Source organism: Ornithodoros turicata, chromosome 7 (assembly GCF_037126465.1).
Source record: "Ornithodoros turicata isolate Travis chromosome 7, ASM3712646v1, whole genome shotgun sequence".
Classification (NCBI taxonomy): domain Eukaryota; kingdom Metazoa; phylum Arthropoda; class Arachnida; order Ixodida; family Argasidae; genus Ornithodoros; species Ornithodoros turicata.
Window position 1 is genome coordinate 6697308 of NC_088207.1, and position 16885 is coordinate 6714192.

The following is a 16885-nucleotide window of genomic DNA, read 5'->3' on the forward strand; positions in this document are numbered from 1 at the left end:
GGGCACCGGGCACCACCGGGCAGGGAGGGAACCAGCAGTGCCTCCGTGAGTGCGGCGTAGAACTCTGGCTTCCCAGAGAGAGACGCCAGCGTCCAGGGACATCTGCAGCACGCGTCTGGCGGCAGCTCTGCAAGCTCCGAAAAGGAGGCGAAGGAGCTCCTTTTCTCGGACGGCTGTCAGTGGTATGGGTGAACCAGCATGACACAGGAAATAGTGCACCAAAGCTCACGCTGGATGATCGAGACTGTGAAGCGCCTGAAATAGAGCACTGATCTGAAATGCTAGGCATGGCTCAACATCGCTAGACAACCGGCACGCCCAACCTCGCCCTATCACGCGTGAGATGCAGATGTGACCTCCTGCCCCATTCAACTGAACCAGCCCACAGGAAACGGAAGGCGTTGCGAGTTATGGCGATTCGAATTACTGCAGGGGGCAGACATACAGCGGCGAGGAACCATAGACGGCCGTTGTACCAAGAGGTCAGTAAACGGACACAGAAAGTGACGGCCAGGTCTACGGAGAATAGCGGAGGAACGTTTAAGCACTCTAGCCCAGTTTACACAAGATACCCAACTTCCATCGAATACGACACCGATAATTTGTTTACACTTTTTGAGGGTACGCCATAGGCGGCAACGGGAGAAGGTTGTGCATTAATGTAGAGGCACCGCTCTTACACTGGTTGACTTGTGCGGCAGACACTTTACAAAATCGTCGAAAGCCTTCAGCACAGGCTCAAGGCAAACTTACCCAGGTAGCACGAGAGCTATATCATCTGCCTACGCCAAAACAGGTGGGGGCAACCACTAGGCAATCTACGAAGGACAGGGAGGGAGCTTAAATGGACCAGGAGCGGGTTTATTGAGACGGCGTACAATACAGAAGAGGACAGTCCTGCAGTACACTGTGCGTAATTTCAGTCGGACGCAATATACCACCAGCTGCGAAGACCAGGCTCTTCGCACCGAGGTCCGAGAACACTTCCACAAAGGGAATCCACGCTTCATGAAAGCCTTAAGCTGTGGGCATAGAAAACATATACGAATGACGCATCCTCTCAAAGGCTGTTGCCTGGTCGAACGAGGCTAACACCGTTCTTAGCTGTCTCAGGTTTAACCACTGGATGGGGTCACGAACGGCCATCCTATGGAGGACCGACGACCTGCCAAGAACTGAACAGGCTTGACATGGGTGCAAGGACTTCTGTAACTGCGGCGAAACACGTAGAAGGCAGGGAAGGATCACAGACGTATTTTGGTTACCGTTAATTTGTGCGCCAGACACTTCACAAAAATCGTTTAAAACCTTTAGCACAGGTTCAAGGCAAGCTTCCCTGGCAGCATGAGAGAGATAATCATCTGAATACGCGATAACAGGAGGGGGGCAACCACCAGGCAGCTTAAGAAGGATAGGGAGGGAGCTTAAACGAAGCAGGAGCGGGTTGATTGAGATAGCGTACAACACAGGAGAAACGGGACAGCCCTGCAGTACACCGTGCGTAATTTCAATCGGACGCGATAGACCACGTGCAACGGAGACCAGGTTTTTCGCACCGAGGTACAACACTTCCACAAAACGAATGCACGCTTGATGAGAGCCGTAAGGTGTAAGAATGGAAAAGAGATATGAATAACGCACCCTGTCAAAAGCTGTCTGAAGTTTAACTACTGGATGGCGTCACGAATGGCCATCCTATGGAGGACCGATGACCTGCCGTAAACCGAACGGGTTTGACATGGGTGCCATCTCCAACCGCGGCGAAAAACGTAGGAGAAGTGTCCTGACTAGAACTCAAGTCAAACGTCGTTGTATTGTTGACTCTATGAGATAAGCCACAACAGAAGAGCAAGTCAAAAGTGCTATGGCGAAAGAAACGTTCTTTCCCGGAACAGCACCGCAAGCTGTACTGCCCCGACGACCTTGTTATCGGCCGCGCCGTTCAAAGACACGGCCCACCCCGGAGCGGTCCGCGTTATCAAGAGGCCCTTCTCCAAATACGAAGGACCGGCCCCTTTCGCCTCCCTCCACCGCGAAAGGTCAATGCGCGGATTTGAAGAAAGACCAGACCTATGGAGCGGTACGCATCCGCATCCTGCTTAGTGCGGCGACAGCCGCAAACTGCCCAGTGCTACATATCATCAGTGCTACTGGGCGGTACGCATCCATCTAGTGCTTATTGTTGTATTGTTGACTGATTAGATGAGTCGTTTACCTTATCCTTATCCACTCCTTCTTCGTATTGCAACTGTATACTGTTCAAAACAGAACTTCACCACATAGCACGCTCATAGCCAACCACCATTCCGAATGATATCATTCTGTGTATTGACTTGTTCAAAATAGGAGGAGTCGCCTATCTTGTCCCAGATAGGCGCCTCCCCCCTATTTTGAACAAATTAGGACACAGAATGATATCATTTGAAATGATGCTTAGCTAGGAGCGTGCTATGGGGTGAAGTTCTGTTTTAACAGTATAGAATGGGGCAAGAGAAAGCTTGCCCATATGACATTATTCTCGTTTTATCGTCTCCTGTTCAGGCATTCAGGTGCCCCCCAAAACTCTGCCCCTATGCTTTTGCACTTGAGTTGACATTGTTGCCTGATTAGATGAGTGTGTATTGCCATCAAGCAGCTGATTAGATGAAATAAAAATTCTTTCCCGGAACAGCGCCCCGACGACCTTGTGTGTATTGGTATCGAGGCGGACCCCGGCGACCTTGAGCCCAGCATTGTTAGTGCGGCGGCTGCCGCAAGCGTTGTGTTGCAGTCTGCCCACTGCTACATATTATCAGTGCTAGTTATCTAACCTTTCCGGTGTGGTGGAAGCTTAACAATAAAAGTGTTCGCCTGTCACGCCACTTGACGGTACACAATAAATAACGACGTTCTACTTTTGACAACTGAAATAAATGTTCATGGTTGTGCTCCCTTAAAAATGAACGTCACCACAAAGCACGCACATAGCCACCCATCATCCCCAGTGACATCGTTCTTTCCCTTGATTTGCTGAAAACGGCGTCGTACGCTTTTTTTTTCTTACTTGATGAAAATACGCCATTTTTATGGCATTTTACAGTTCATAATTACCATAAAAATGGCGTGTATAAGCCGTTCGATTTTCATGAAATCAACGGAGACAACGCTGCCATACGCGATGGTGCTGGCGTCACCTAGTGACGCCACGAACGATACGTGACGAAGTTCGATAGTGGTAGTGACGTTTATTAGGAGAAGAAACCTGCGACACTCTGCCTGCTCAGAATAGTGGCGGCCAGTTACATTCCCAAGGAAGGGGGGACACTCTAAGAAAAAAAGGAGCAAAACGGTGATTAATTGCAGCTTCTACTCCCCTGGGCTGCGGTTACACCCCATTTTAGTCTTCTAACCCGACATTTATTGCCGACATTTACTCCCTAGGACTGCAAATTGTCACTAAATTTCGCGAATGGTCTCCTGAATGCAACAGTTTACGTAAATATGTGCCCTCGGTCAATTTGAACAACATAAGGCTGTATAACTCAGACAACGAAGCAAGTTTCCGGCCACACAGAGTAAGAAGCAGTTAGCGCATCTTTCTTCGCAAATTGTGCCCTAGTATGGCGCAAGACACCACTCGATATATCACGGTTGATGGTTTGCTTCAAAGTATTTTCATGCATGCACACTAATTATGTACCTGACACTCTTACAACAGCGTGTGAAATGCAGTCTCCACTCTGTGACATTCATTTCCTCCCGTGCATTTTCTCCCGAAAGGGACTATTTTTTGTGACATTGCATTTAGTCCCCAAAATGAGTAAAAGTACTCCTTTTTTTTCCTCAGAGTGTGGATGCAGGCTCGTACATAACTGAACAGTTAGACGACCTTCGTTATGACTCCCAGCGCCTCAGCGCAATGACAGAGCAGCAAGAGACTGTTGACGTTCCAATCATCGGAGAAGCTGCCAGTGCAGAGCACGTAGACACAAGCCAAGATGCCGCGGAGATCGAAGAGAGCGTTGATAGTCATGATGACCATACTTCAGAGAGAGATGGGCAGGATCAGACTACTGACTCCGAGGAGTCTTCCTCAAGCCCCCTGTTACGACGATCTGCCCAGATAAGTAGAGCACCTAATCATCTACAACCCAAGAAAGGTCACTTACTGTGAAACGGTTACGGAGGAGCAAACCGACGCACGATCCTATGCCGAAGCATTGTGCTCACCACAAAAGGAACAGTGGATCGAAGCCATGGAACAGGAACTTTCTTATCTCCATCACATGAGCACCTGGATGCTAGTAACAAGAAAACCTGACATGAAAGTCGTCAAGTCAAAATGGGTATTTCGCATCAAGAGGGACGCATTAGATCAGATAGACAAGTATATGGCACGTCTTGTGGCCGTGGGAGCTTCGCAAAGAGGAGGCGTGGACTACTTTGAAACTTTTGCCAGTAGTTAAGCTCACAAGTCTACGAACACTTCTCGCTTCGGATTGGAGGAAGATATGGTAATGCGTCAACTGGACGTCAAAACAGCATACCTACATGGAACGCTCGAAGAAACTGTTTACATGGAACCGCCTTTGGGATGCCCTGCGTCAGACAGCAAAGTTTCTCCTGAAAAAGGCACTCCACTGATTGAAGCAGTCGGAAAGAACATGGTACTTGACGCTTGACGGTATCCTGAGGAGACGGGGCTACAGAAAACTCGAAGCCGACAGATGTGTCTACGTACTATCCAAAGGACGACGTGAAAGAGTGAGCCTTAGTGTGTATGTCGATGACATGCTCATGATGGCTACTTCCCAGACTCTCCTACAGACCTCGATTAGGAACCTAGCAAGAGAAGTGGAACTGAAGGACATGGGAGAGCCCACTTACATCTTAGGGATTCAAGTACAGCATGATAAAGAGCGGAGGACGCTGACCACTAGCCAGACAAGGTACATCGACGAGATTTTAAAACCTTTTAATATGGAAGACTGTACGCCCGTCAAAACGCCAATGGATGCATGTCCGAAGAACGAAAACGCAGAACCTGAAGTTGTCGAGAGTAGCCCCAATGTTCCGTTCCAGACTCTCATATGCAGCTTGATGTACTTGGTTCAAGGCACCCGACCGGACATTGCATTTGCCACCAGCTACTTGAGCCACTTTAATTCAAGCCACACGCAAAATCACTGGCGAATGGCCAAACGAATACTTCGTTACCTAAAGGGAACCCGTGACGTAGGAATAACTTACGCTGCATGTCAGGAGCCAATTTCAGGGTACACAGACACGAGATTCAACGAAAACGGCACAGGAAGATCCAGAGGCGCTTATGTCTATACCTTATCACAGGGAGCAGTCAGCTGGCGGTCCACAAGGCAACAGCTCGTCGCTCTGTCAACTTGCGAGGCTGAATACATCGCTCTTGTGGAGGCCCTCAAGGAAGGCAATTTTTATTGGTATATATTTTTTGTGGTTCGACACCCTGGTCTCTTGATCTCCTCGGGGTTTAACTGAAACCGTCGCGCATCAACCACTGTGCCGTCAAGACCCCCCTCAAAGGTCAACAGAGACTTGAGCTGCAGGTCCCCTAGGACACTTTCGAAAGGTCCGCCCTCCACTTGCACGCGACATCGAAACACGTAGCGTTCATATGTCTCATTCCGCTTCAGTGTACAATATGCTTCAAACTTTTTCATCAGTGCGTCGCAGTCCTCTTTTTCCGCATCGCCAGGCTTGAACGTGTTGAACACGTCGATGGCTTCCTGGCCCGCCAAGTTTAGAAAAATTGCACCTTTTTGCTTACTTGATCTGGTCTCTGCTTCTGGTCTTCTGCCTGCGGGTAAAGCAGGAGCCGTTGCTTGAATTTCTTCCCGTTTTCCGCTGCATTTTCCAGTAGAATCAACGGCTCCGGCGGCGGGAGAAATTCCAATCCCACGCACTTGGCTATTCGCTCCGAGATGGAACGGTGCCGGCGATCTGCGGAGAACAGAGAACTACCACAGTGTGGACGCGTCGTCTGCTTTTACACGTTTATTCCGCGTTCAGTGCAGTTGGTGGAGCATTGGGGAACCGAACAGTGTCGTACCATCGCGGCACAATTGATCTTCTGATGAATATACACAAGAATTACGGGAAAGAACCATCAACTCCAAATATCGGCCCACGTGTTATCCACACTAGAATGGTGACAGTGTCGCCTCCTATAGGCCGATCTCGCAGCGAATCGCGTTTCAACGCGCCCTTTGCTTCGCTCGCACAGACGGGCTGGCCCCACTAGGCGCCTCCGCACGTCCTAGATATCAGACGCAGATTCAGGACTGCGTGAGTCAGGGTGGCGAAGCACAGCTAACACCTGCCTAGTGCATCTCTACACTGCCGGTGTTCACGCGCGCGCTGTCTGCCCCAGTGCCGAAAACGGTGTGCTCCATCCAGCTTCAGAGCTTCCCAGTGACAAGGCCCAAAATGGGGCGCATCTGCAAGCCGATTTTGTACGTCGACAACGTTTCACTTTTGAAAACTGAAATAAATGTTGTTAAACATAGAACGCACCTAGCCAACCATCACCCCGAGTGACATCGCTCTCTCCCCTGATTTGTTCAAAAAAGGAACGTACGTTTTTTTTTTTCTTCATTACTTGATGACAATACGCCATTTTTGTGCCACAAAGGTGGCGTACCCTGTTCGTTTTTCATCAAATCAACGGAGAGAACGTTGCTATACGGGATGGTGTGGTGGCAGTGACGTTTATGAGACAAAGAAGGTCTGTAGCAGTCTGCCTGCACAGAATAGTGGCGCCCAATTACATTTCCATGGAAGAGGGCAAGGGACGAAAGGATTAAGGTAATAGTTAAGAAAAAGTGATATTTTCTTTGACGAATATTGCTTTCTGTCCACGTGCGTAAACGACACGCTGACCCACATTGCGAACCCTGATTCAACGTAGGTGCATTAAGTTTACACTTGGACTGCATACAAATTGCGGGTGCCCGTTTACAAACCAAGACGTCCGATCGAGCGTGAGACAGCTACTTAACTTTCATGCAAAAAGCTTGTCAAAATGTGGCTGCATAGACTTCATAGATGGGTGAAACATGCAGCTGACACTGATATATGACGTTTGTGGAAGGCATGCTCAGATGCTAGCGGTCATATAAAGAGAAAATCATTTTATTTCAGAACAGACACACTGTGAGGTAGTCGGCGTTCAAGACCCTCTTGGTAGAGGAATCCGAAGAACCAAGATGGCACTCGTCGTTCGAAATGCAGCTCGAAATACGGGGATGCCCTGAAGGGAACAATGGTAACTTGATAACTAGCACAAAAGATTCAATTTTTCATCATTTCATCATCAATCATCATTTTTTCACATGATATTCTGAAATTTCCTAACAAGGGTTCTGTGGGTACTAAGCATAAGTGGCCAGTTTAGATCATCTGATATTAAAAAAGGGATAACAACAAAAACGAAATGCAGAACGTAATCGGAAGAAACGTCGCAATGGAGAAGAAAAATAGGCCGCGAAGACTTGATTCTCGGGAGCGAAACAAGAACCTATAATTTTTTCTCTATCGATGTCACTTGTCATTTCGGATGTTCAAGACTTATGGCGCACAGGTTTGAATGTGCGCTGGTGAGGGACGGTGATGGCGCCAGAATAATACAGGGCGGGTGCAAATAAAGTAGCTCCACATTTTCGCACATACCGCGTTCCCTGCATACCATACCAACTTCCTGCGGTACACGAGGTGCATTTACACGGTCCAAGTCGAGAAGGAAAAAATACGGGAATAACCAAACTTGGCGGAATAAAATCGTTAACAACGCGAGCTTCGTTGCGTGTATTTCCAATGGGACACCGTAGTGTAGCACAGCTGCATCAACCTACCGCTGCTCGACATTACTGCCGTCTACCTGAACGGGTTGTTCGAAGAACGCATCTATATAGAGCAACCAGAGCTGTTTCTTGAAGGAAATAGAACTATGCAAACCAATCTACCAACTGCCTGACGGTAACTGTGGCACAAATCCACTGATAATTGGCCGTATTTGAGCGTCTGAATCTGAATCATATCGTCTGAATTTCCTGGATCGCCGACAACGGCGAAACCTTTCACCACAGCCACCGTGCACGGATAGTGTGACGTTTATACTCCCTTGCGTCTTTCATCCCAAATACGTCCAGAATGACTGCGGCATACCCTGACTTATCCGGGGTCAAAGTCCCATCAGCTCCACGCATTTGTTCTCATAGAGAGAACGTGGCTAATTCCCCCGATATATTTGATATCAAGGGGGGCTCTAGTGCCTTGTTTCAGCTTTCTTCCTTTGTCTTCTTTCAGCGCTATGCTTAAGATGTCATGAACATACACTCCAACGGCGGTACCTTCCAGGTTAGCGGAATAGAAACAGGGACTAGCTTTCAACCTGGTTAAACCCACGGTATTGGGAAACTTGTCAAGTCTCACATTCTACTCCCGGACTGCTACATCCAACGTCCAACCAGACACGTGTGATACGTCGCCAGGCATTCCCGGAATGACCACCCACGGCACCAGGCAGGCAGGGAACGAGCAGTGCCTGCATGAGTGCGGCGTAGAAATCTCTGACTTCCCAGAGAGAGGCGTCAGCGTCCAGGGACATCACATGTACGTGTCAGATGCCAGGTACGCCAGCTGCGCTAAGAAAGGAAGGACCTTCTGCTCCCGGACGGCTGTCAGTGTTATCGGTCAACCACAGGACGGCATGACCGAGCAAATAGTGCAGCAAAGCGGACGCTGGATGATCAGGACAGTGAAGCGCCTCAAAGAGAGTACGGATCTCAAGTGCTTGATATCACTCCGTGATAACCGACACGCCCATGCCACGTGAGATGCAGATGTGACCTCCTGCCCCAATGAACCGAACCAGAACACAGGAAACGGAATCCGAGTTATGGCGACTTGAATACCGCACGGGGCAGACATACAGCGGCGAGGAACCACAGACGGCTGCTGTACCAAGAGGTCAGTCGCGGAGTCAACAGCGGAGGCATGTTTAGGTACTTTAGGCCTGTTTATACGATATACCCCACTGCCATCGAAGACAACACCGAGCATTTTGACTAGGGTATGAGGGTACGTCACGAAGAGCAACGCGAGAAGGTCGTGCATGTAGAGGGTGGGCACCGCTCTTAGACCGATTGAGTTTTGCGCCAGACATTAAAAAAAACGTCGAAAACCTTCAGCACAGGTTCAAGGTGAGCTTCCCCTGGTAGCATGAGAGAGCTATCATCTGCATACGCGAAAGCAGGATGAGGACAACCACCAGGCAATCTAAGAAGGACAGGGAGGGAGCTTAAGCGAACCAGGAGCGGTTTCATCGGGACAGAGTACAGTAATGGAGAAAAGGGACAGGCCTGCCGTATACCTTGCGTAATTTCAATCGGATGTGTGTCAAAAGCCTGGTCGAATGAGGCCAACACCCTTGTTAGCTGCCTCAGGTTTAACCACTGGTTGGTGTCACCAAAAGTCATCCTATGGAGGTCCGACGAACTGCCAATAACCGAACACGCTTGCCATGGGTGCAAGACCTTCTCCAACTGCGGCGAAACACGTAGGAGAAGTGTCCTGACTAGAATTCAAGTCTAAAGTTATTGTGTTATTGACTCTATGAGATAAGCCACGGAAGAAGTGAAAGTCGAAAGTGCTACGGGGCGGTACGCATCCGTCTCCTGCTTATTGTTAAATTGTTGACTGATTAGATGAGTTGTTTAGCTTATCCTTATGGTCTCCTACTTCGTATTGCCAACTGTAGAATGAGACAAGAGAAAACTTCCCATATCAGATTATTATCGTCTTAAAGTATCCTGTTCATAAGTATTCTACAGGAATTTTACAGATATTCATTTAACAGGTGTGTGTATTGTCTTGCTGTATTGCCATCAAGCAGGAGACCTACCGTGTGTCTAGGCAAGCTACCAGAGCTTGTATTGTTGACTCATTAGATGAATCACAAAATTTGTGAGCCCATCTTCCTTATCTTTTAGCCTGCCACTCCCTATATCCTTAATTTACTGATTTGCTTTATTTTCCCCGACCAAGTCAACAACTGAGGCCAGTTCTAAAACTCTGCCCCATTGCTTTTGCACTTAAGTGTAACGCTGTATTGTGTGCTTCAAAAGAGCGTCAACACTCCTGTGCTGTACAATTAACTCACCCCTAAATTCCGATAGATCTCCTCCTTGTGTTGCGGCGTTAGTATATTCTAAATTCATTTAACTAACCTGCCAATTTAAATTTCATAATACCCTCTACTACTCTGAACCCTTTACACTGCCACTGTTTCGCGAAGTTTTTTGCTCCTAACCTTAGCCGCTCCTTCCCAAGCCAAGTTCGTACGTAGTAACTGATTGTATTTCTCATTCGTTCTTTACCCCAGCAGTCACCACCATGCACCACTCTACACCTGTTTACCCAAGCTTAATATGCGATTTCGACTGCTACTAACATGTAAAAAATCTGTTGTCTTTTGTACACTGGTAAGGTACTGTAAGGTACACTGGTACACCGGTACCTTACACTCGAAGACAGCGTGCCTCACCGTTTCTATTTGACCGCAAAGCTCGCAGTCCCTCCTGCGACTTTTACCCCATAGATAAAACTTGTCCCTCACTGGTATGACCTCATGCGTCATTTTCCACAGGAATGATTTTCTTTTGTATTCTAACCAGTAACTATGAATTCTTTTCCAACCTTCCGCTGTTATTGTAGATGGATATTTCTCTATTTCTTTCGCCCTCAGATCTCTGTGTATTTCAGCGACTGAGCTTCCGCTGTAGTCTTTGCTCTTGTCTGATCTTTTCAATTGCAGCAAAGTGTGCTTCCCTGCTTCATAAATTGCTGGCTGCCATTCCGACATTGGACTGCTATGATCCATCCCGTGTTGGCGAAAATGTCTTATGTTAATTCCCCGCCAAAATTTTGCTACCTGCTGTCCGATTTCCTTGCCATCCAACATCCTATACATTCCATGTAAAGCATGTGCTTGTGACAATTGTTTCAGGTCAGCAATCTGTCGGCCCCCAACTCCAATAGGCAGATTCATTTTCTCTTGTGCTGCCCATTGCGTCTTCCCATCCCATATAAACTGAGAGCAGAGTTTCTCAATTCCACGGCATATTTCAGGAGAAGGGTAAGCGACAGAAAACAGGTACGCACATGTCGGTATCATAATTCTTTTGACAATCTGCGCTCGAGCTGTAAGTGGCGTTCCTGGTTCAACGTAGTCTTCCTTCAATTTTTCCAAGTATTTTTCCAACTGCATCCAATCCTTGTGTGAAACCCCGTCCTTATTAAACCTGACTCCGAGGATTTTTGTCTCCTCCACAATGCTCAAACCCAGATCTTTCCTCGGCTTCTCCCCACCTAAATATATAAAGCTTGATTTGTCTGTATTTATTTTCGCCCCGCTCATTGTCCCATATTCTTCCATTACTTCTAAAGCTTTCTCAACTTGCTTTTCGCCTTGAACTACCATAGTGACATCTTCTGTGTAGGCCACTATGGTTTTACACTGTACTGCCCCAGGTAATCCAACCCCTTTCACTGCCTCAGACTGGTTCAGCTCTCGTAACAACCTATCAAAGGCTAACACATACGGCAGGGGAGAAAGGGGGCAACCTTGCCTTACTTCTCTTTAGACCTGAAAGCTCCTTCCCAATTGCATATTGATGAGTAGCCTTCTCCTGGCGCTTTCATGCATGGCTCCTATTCTGTTTATTATTGGATTTTCCGTCCCAATTCCTTCTAATGTTTCTCTTAAATATGCGTGTTTAAGCCGGTCAAATGCCTTTTCTTGGTCTAAGGTCTTGAGAATACTCATTATTCTCCTTCTGCTTGTCCATTCTATAACATCTCTTAGCTCCCATATTTTCCTTTGGATTCTTCGACCTTTAACTGCAGCACCCTGTGATAGTGACACCCATTCTTCCATATTTCCTTGTATTCCTAATATTTTATAATCTAAATATCAACCTTCGCCTTTCTACCACCTTTTTGCCTTCCTAGATACCCTTCTCCTTTCAAAGCCATACCACGGGCTTTCTTATCAACTTCCTCGCTTTCTGGTGCTTCACTTTCCTCCGTGCTATATGTATTGGCATGGGAGCGGAAGACCAGCCACACAGACAGCTACCAGAGCTACATTAACATTGTTAGAGCGACGACTGTCGCAAACACTGTGTTGCAGTCTTCCCACTGCTACATATTATCAGTGCTAGTTATCCAACTTTGCCGGTGTGGTTGAAGCTTAACAATAAAAGTTTTCGCCTCTCACGCCACGTAGCGGTACGCAATGAAGACGCCATTCCACTTTTGAGAACTGAAATAAATGTTGATCATGGCACACCTATAAAAATGAACTTCACCATATAGCACGCACGTACTCAACCATCATCCCCAGTGACCTCGTTCTTTCCCCTGATTTGCTGAATACGGCGGCGTACGCTTTTTTTTTTTTTTGTATTACTTGCCCTTTCACCACCATCACCACCACCTTGTATTACTTGATGACAATACGCCATTCGTTTTTCATGAAATCAACGGAGAGAACGTTGGCTTACGGGACGGTGGTGCTGGTGGTGGTAGTGACGTTTATTAGCAAAAGAAGTCCGCAGCAGTCTGCGTGCTCAGAATAGTGGCGGCAGGTACATGTCGAAGGGAGGGGGTAGGAGACGAATAGATCAAGCTAACAGTTAAGAAAAAGGAAAGAGGAAGGAGAGGGGACGGAAGGAAGATTGGGGTTGTCGAAATAGATACGGGTATCCGCTTTGGACCTGGTTATGCCCACGCTCTTCAGTCTCGCTCCCCAAGGCTCACATTCCACTGACCCCGTAACCCGTACAAACTCCTTTTCAAAAGGCAGGCGTCATCTCTATTTCCTTCATGAAACAGGTCTGGTGAAACCTCTGGAAACAGAGTCTGGTATTCCCAAAACACTCTGGGCGGACTTCCTTGTAACTTCCGGTTATGTACGAAATACGCGTTCCTCCAGCTCGGTGGGCGGGCAGGTGCCAGACCAGCTGTGGTTTGGCAAAGAGTCCCGTAGCGGCCACATAAGGGCATCTGGATGCAGATCCCTGGGCCATAAACAAGCGGCGTCGATCGTCCAAACTGGACCCAAAGGCAGTAGAATATATGTTCGCCGGGTACCAAGAGGGCGTTAAAGGGTACAACTTGTGGGACAGGGAAACCGACGGTTTCTTCGTCAACCATGACGTTTTCTTTGACGAAGATTGCTTTCCGTGCAAGGGCATAAACAACACGCTGGCCCCACCTTGTCAACCTAGATTCAGCGATGGTGCCGTGGATTTACACTTCGATTCTGATAGCATTGAAGGCAAAAACCCGACGAAAGCGCTAGTGGAAGCGTCGGAGGTTGCGCCAGCGACTGCAGACGTGTGCCCTCCAAATGTTCACGTCGTCACTGGCTCATGCTATCAGCGTGGTCCGCAATCACCGCTTCCCAGGCGTTCCGACTAGCTAGCCACCAAGCCCAAGCAAAGTTATTCGTACTTTGCAGTAAAAATAAGAGATTTGGTGCTAGACCCAAGAATTGTGGAAGAAGCACTGTCAGAGCCTGACGGAACTGAATGGAGAAAGGCCATACAAAAGGAGATAACAAATTTGATGTTTAAAAACCTTCCCGCGACAGCACCGCAAGCGGTACTGCCCGATCAGCCTTTTCTCATTTTTGCATTCAAAGTCAGGGCCTACCCGGGGGCGGACTGCTTTATCCACGGGCCCTTCTCCAAAACCTAAAGGACCAGCTCACTTTCGCCTTCCTCTACGGCGAAGGGAGGCCTGAAAATAAGGTTACTATAAAGTGTATGCTAGTAATAGCGGACAGTTGCCCACAAAGTCATTATGGGTAGCGCGGCTGTGTAGACGTGTAAATTGAAGCACAAAAAGAAAACAATATGAATAGTGTTGTGCTCGTCTTTATATGCAACCACTGAAGATGTGCAATACAAACGCGAACGAATGACTACTCGATAGGGGATAGTTCATTTTACCTATTTATTTTTCATCGTCGTACACGCTCGACGTGCTTGTGGCGTACGCGAGACTTGAAAAGCTTGGTGAGTTAGTAATTTTTTGCCATATTAAATTTTAAAGTTTCTTCCTCAAGTGTTCCTGCGAATACCGCCAGCTTTTATCCTTTAAGGATACTTAAAAAAATTGTGTCCCGCGTGTGTACTGTAAGCCGCAGCAAATAGTCGCCAACTTGTGAAAATTCGGCAAATTGCACGTTTTTGATTGGAGTGAAGTGTATTTGTGCCACTTGAGAATCGTAAGGATCAAACCGAAAAACAAAAGCGGTTCCGATCCCTCGTCATAATGAGCCACCTAAAATCCACATAAAATTCTAGGGGGAGGAGAGTGGCAGCTCTGGAACGGCCCTGCTATGGGTGAAGAGGAAACATCAATATTGGAGAGACTTCGGCAACGAGATCCCTACCTCGGCATATTATCTACGTTACTTTTATTTGAGAGTGCTAGGTAGCGGTATTGCGTTAGTGTTTCCAAATATGTAGCGACGGTACTATTGTATTGCGCTGTCTGCTTTTATGCTTTATATTTTTATTTGGGGGGTAGGGGGTCATGGTATCCTGTTACTTCGTTTTGGTTGTTGGGTACAACACTGCCTCATTGCACGGGTTCCTCCCCACTATTGCCCCGCATCACTGCAACTTTCTCACGGTACAGAAATAGCATGTGAAGAAGACAAAGGCAGAAAATCTCGATACCTGTTTTTCAGTTTGCGCATTTTCTCGAGTTGTATCAGTCATGTACGGTTCAAGGAAATGGAAAAAAAAGTCAACTCAACAAAATTAAATAACGTTCCTTGTTATTTCAACGGTGTCTCTATTAAAGGACTGTCCTTGATTAAGTCCGTCGCTTTCGATCTTTGTAGTACAGTGTGCAACTTAAAACCACACGTGAAGAAAACAAACTCAGACGTAAACGAAAAACTGAAGAAAAGAGAGAGACAGGACGGGCACGGAGCGTGCAAAGGGCGAAAATACCAAACCGTGTGTCACGGTCAACGGCCGCTGCTAGGCTAGTGCCACAACTCGCGTGTCACACGTCCTCCCAGGCTTGGGTAATCAGCTATGACACCTCATCCACCTCGCTGACACGCGATAACACGTTTCCTGTTGCTGCACAGTGAGCAAGTACGCTGTGTGGCCTTCCAGGTTTGGGCTCGCCCAAAAGCGTCAAAGCAGTTTTATGTGTCGCTTAAGTGTCGCTGTTTTAAGAGTGTGTACCTTTGGCTTTAGCAGTCGAAATAGGGTAGCCCGCGCATCACATCGACATTATGGCCGTACACCTGAACAGGTTGTTAAAAGAACGCATCTACATGACGCAACCAGCGCTGTTTCATGAAGGAAATGGAGATGACGTCTGCCTTTTGAAGAGGAGTACGTGTTTCGCTACACTCTGAAAAGAGAGGTGGCGTCACGACTCCCTTAAGGGAGTAAATGGCTTGTCCCAAGGAACACTCCATTTTGGAGTAAAAGTTACACCCCTAAGGGGAGTAACATGCTACTCCATTTGTGGGACATAACCGTGACAACCTGGCAGTAGCTGTACCAACACCACTAAGAGGGTTCACGCCAGCACCTGCAGACGTTATCCTGACGACTTCCTTCCGTATGGTCCAAAGGGAGTTCCCTTAATACCGGGTAAGGTATGAACACTGCCTCCGCTGTGGTAGCATATTTTGAGCAAAAATGCTGTCGTCACAACTCTTTTGGAGGAGTAAATGGCTTCTCCCGTAAAACGCTCCCTTTTGGATTAACACTTAAACCTACCCCGGAGGGAGTTCCACTTTAATACATTTTCTAGGAGTAACCATGACAGCAGTTACAGGCACCATGCTGACACCATGCAAGAGATTTATGTAAGGGCCTCTGCAGCTGATTCGGAATCATCTGTGAAATTTTTGATTTCGGAATCTTTGCATCCGCTGATAAGCAACTCGCATAGTACATACTCGATGGGGATGTGAAAACTTGTGCGTAACGAGGAAGGGAAGTGTTAGGACATTGCACGAAAGTTTGGGGAGGGGCCGGTGATACCTCCATTTAAGAAATTCGGTAGTCCCACGGAACAACACGCCAGAAAAGAAAACATCAGATCTTCCCTCAGTTACCTTCATTGGGTGTGTATTGTACATGAAAGTCATGAGTTTCATCTTTCATCGTTAATTTCTTAGGCAAATTGAGGCTTTGTATGTATTTGTCCCTTCTATGTTGTTCCAGCCTCAGAACATCAGTTCATGTTCATCAGTTGCCGCCTGCGTCGGTCCCGTCGTATGAATGTGTGTGTGAGTGAGCAAAAATGTAACAGTGAAAGGAGGATGAGTGAGAGAGAGTGGCTGGTTTGTCCCTTCAGATGACGCACCCTGGAGGTCACTGAGAAGGCGTGTTAGCTTAGCTCAATTGGTAGAGCCCTGGACCGGCAATCCAGAAGATGTGGGTTCGAATCCCACAGCTGACTAACCTTTTCAGTGACTTTCATCTTTCATCTTGTGTATTGCCATCAAGGAAGATAACTACCTATGGAGGTAGGCTCTTTTACACGAACTCTATCTTACATAACAGATAACAACGCTCCAAAAGGAGATTGCTTTTCGTACATGCCATACACTGCGAACAATCCTGGAACTCCGGAAGAGTCGCTACGGGGGAGCAGTACAGTTCTAGTGGGCTTACTAGGACTTGATATGCCACTCACCTTGATCATGACCAAACAGCCGAGTCGCTGTAGGCCAGCGGCGACAGCACTACTCACACCCAAATAATGACTGCTCACGAATGATATGTGCACGGAGCCCGGCTCTCACTGCCTGAAAAATAGCCAT

At 47.5% G+C, this 16885-nt stretch overlaps 1 non-coding gene across 1 annotated transcript; it reads left to right on the top strand.

Moving 5' to 3' along the window:
• The first annotated feature begins 16448 nt into the window (after window positions 1–16448).
• On the top strand, window positions 16449–16521 carry Trnaa-ggc (transfer RNA alanine (anticodon GGC)). Its single transcript has one exon. It is a non-coding gene; the product is annotated as a tRNA-Ala (tRNA).
• Window positions 16522–16885: the final 364 nt, after the last annotated feature.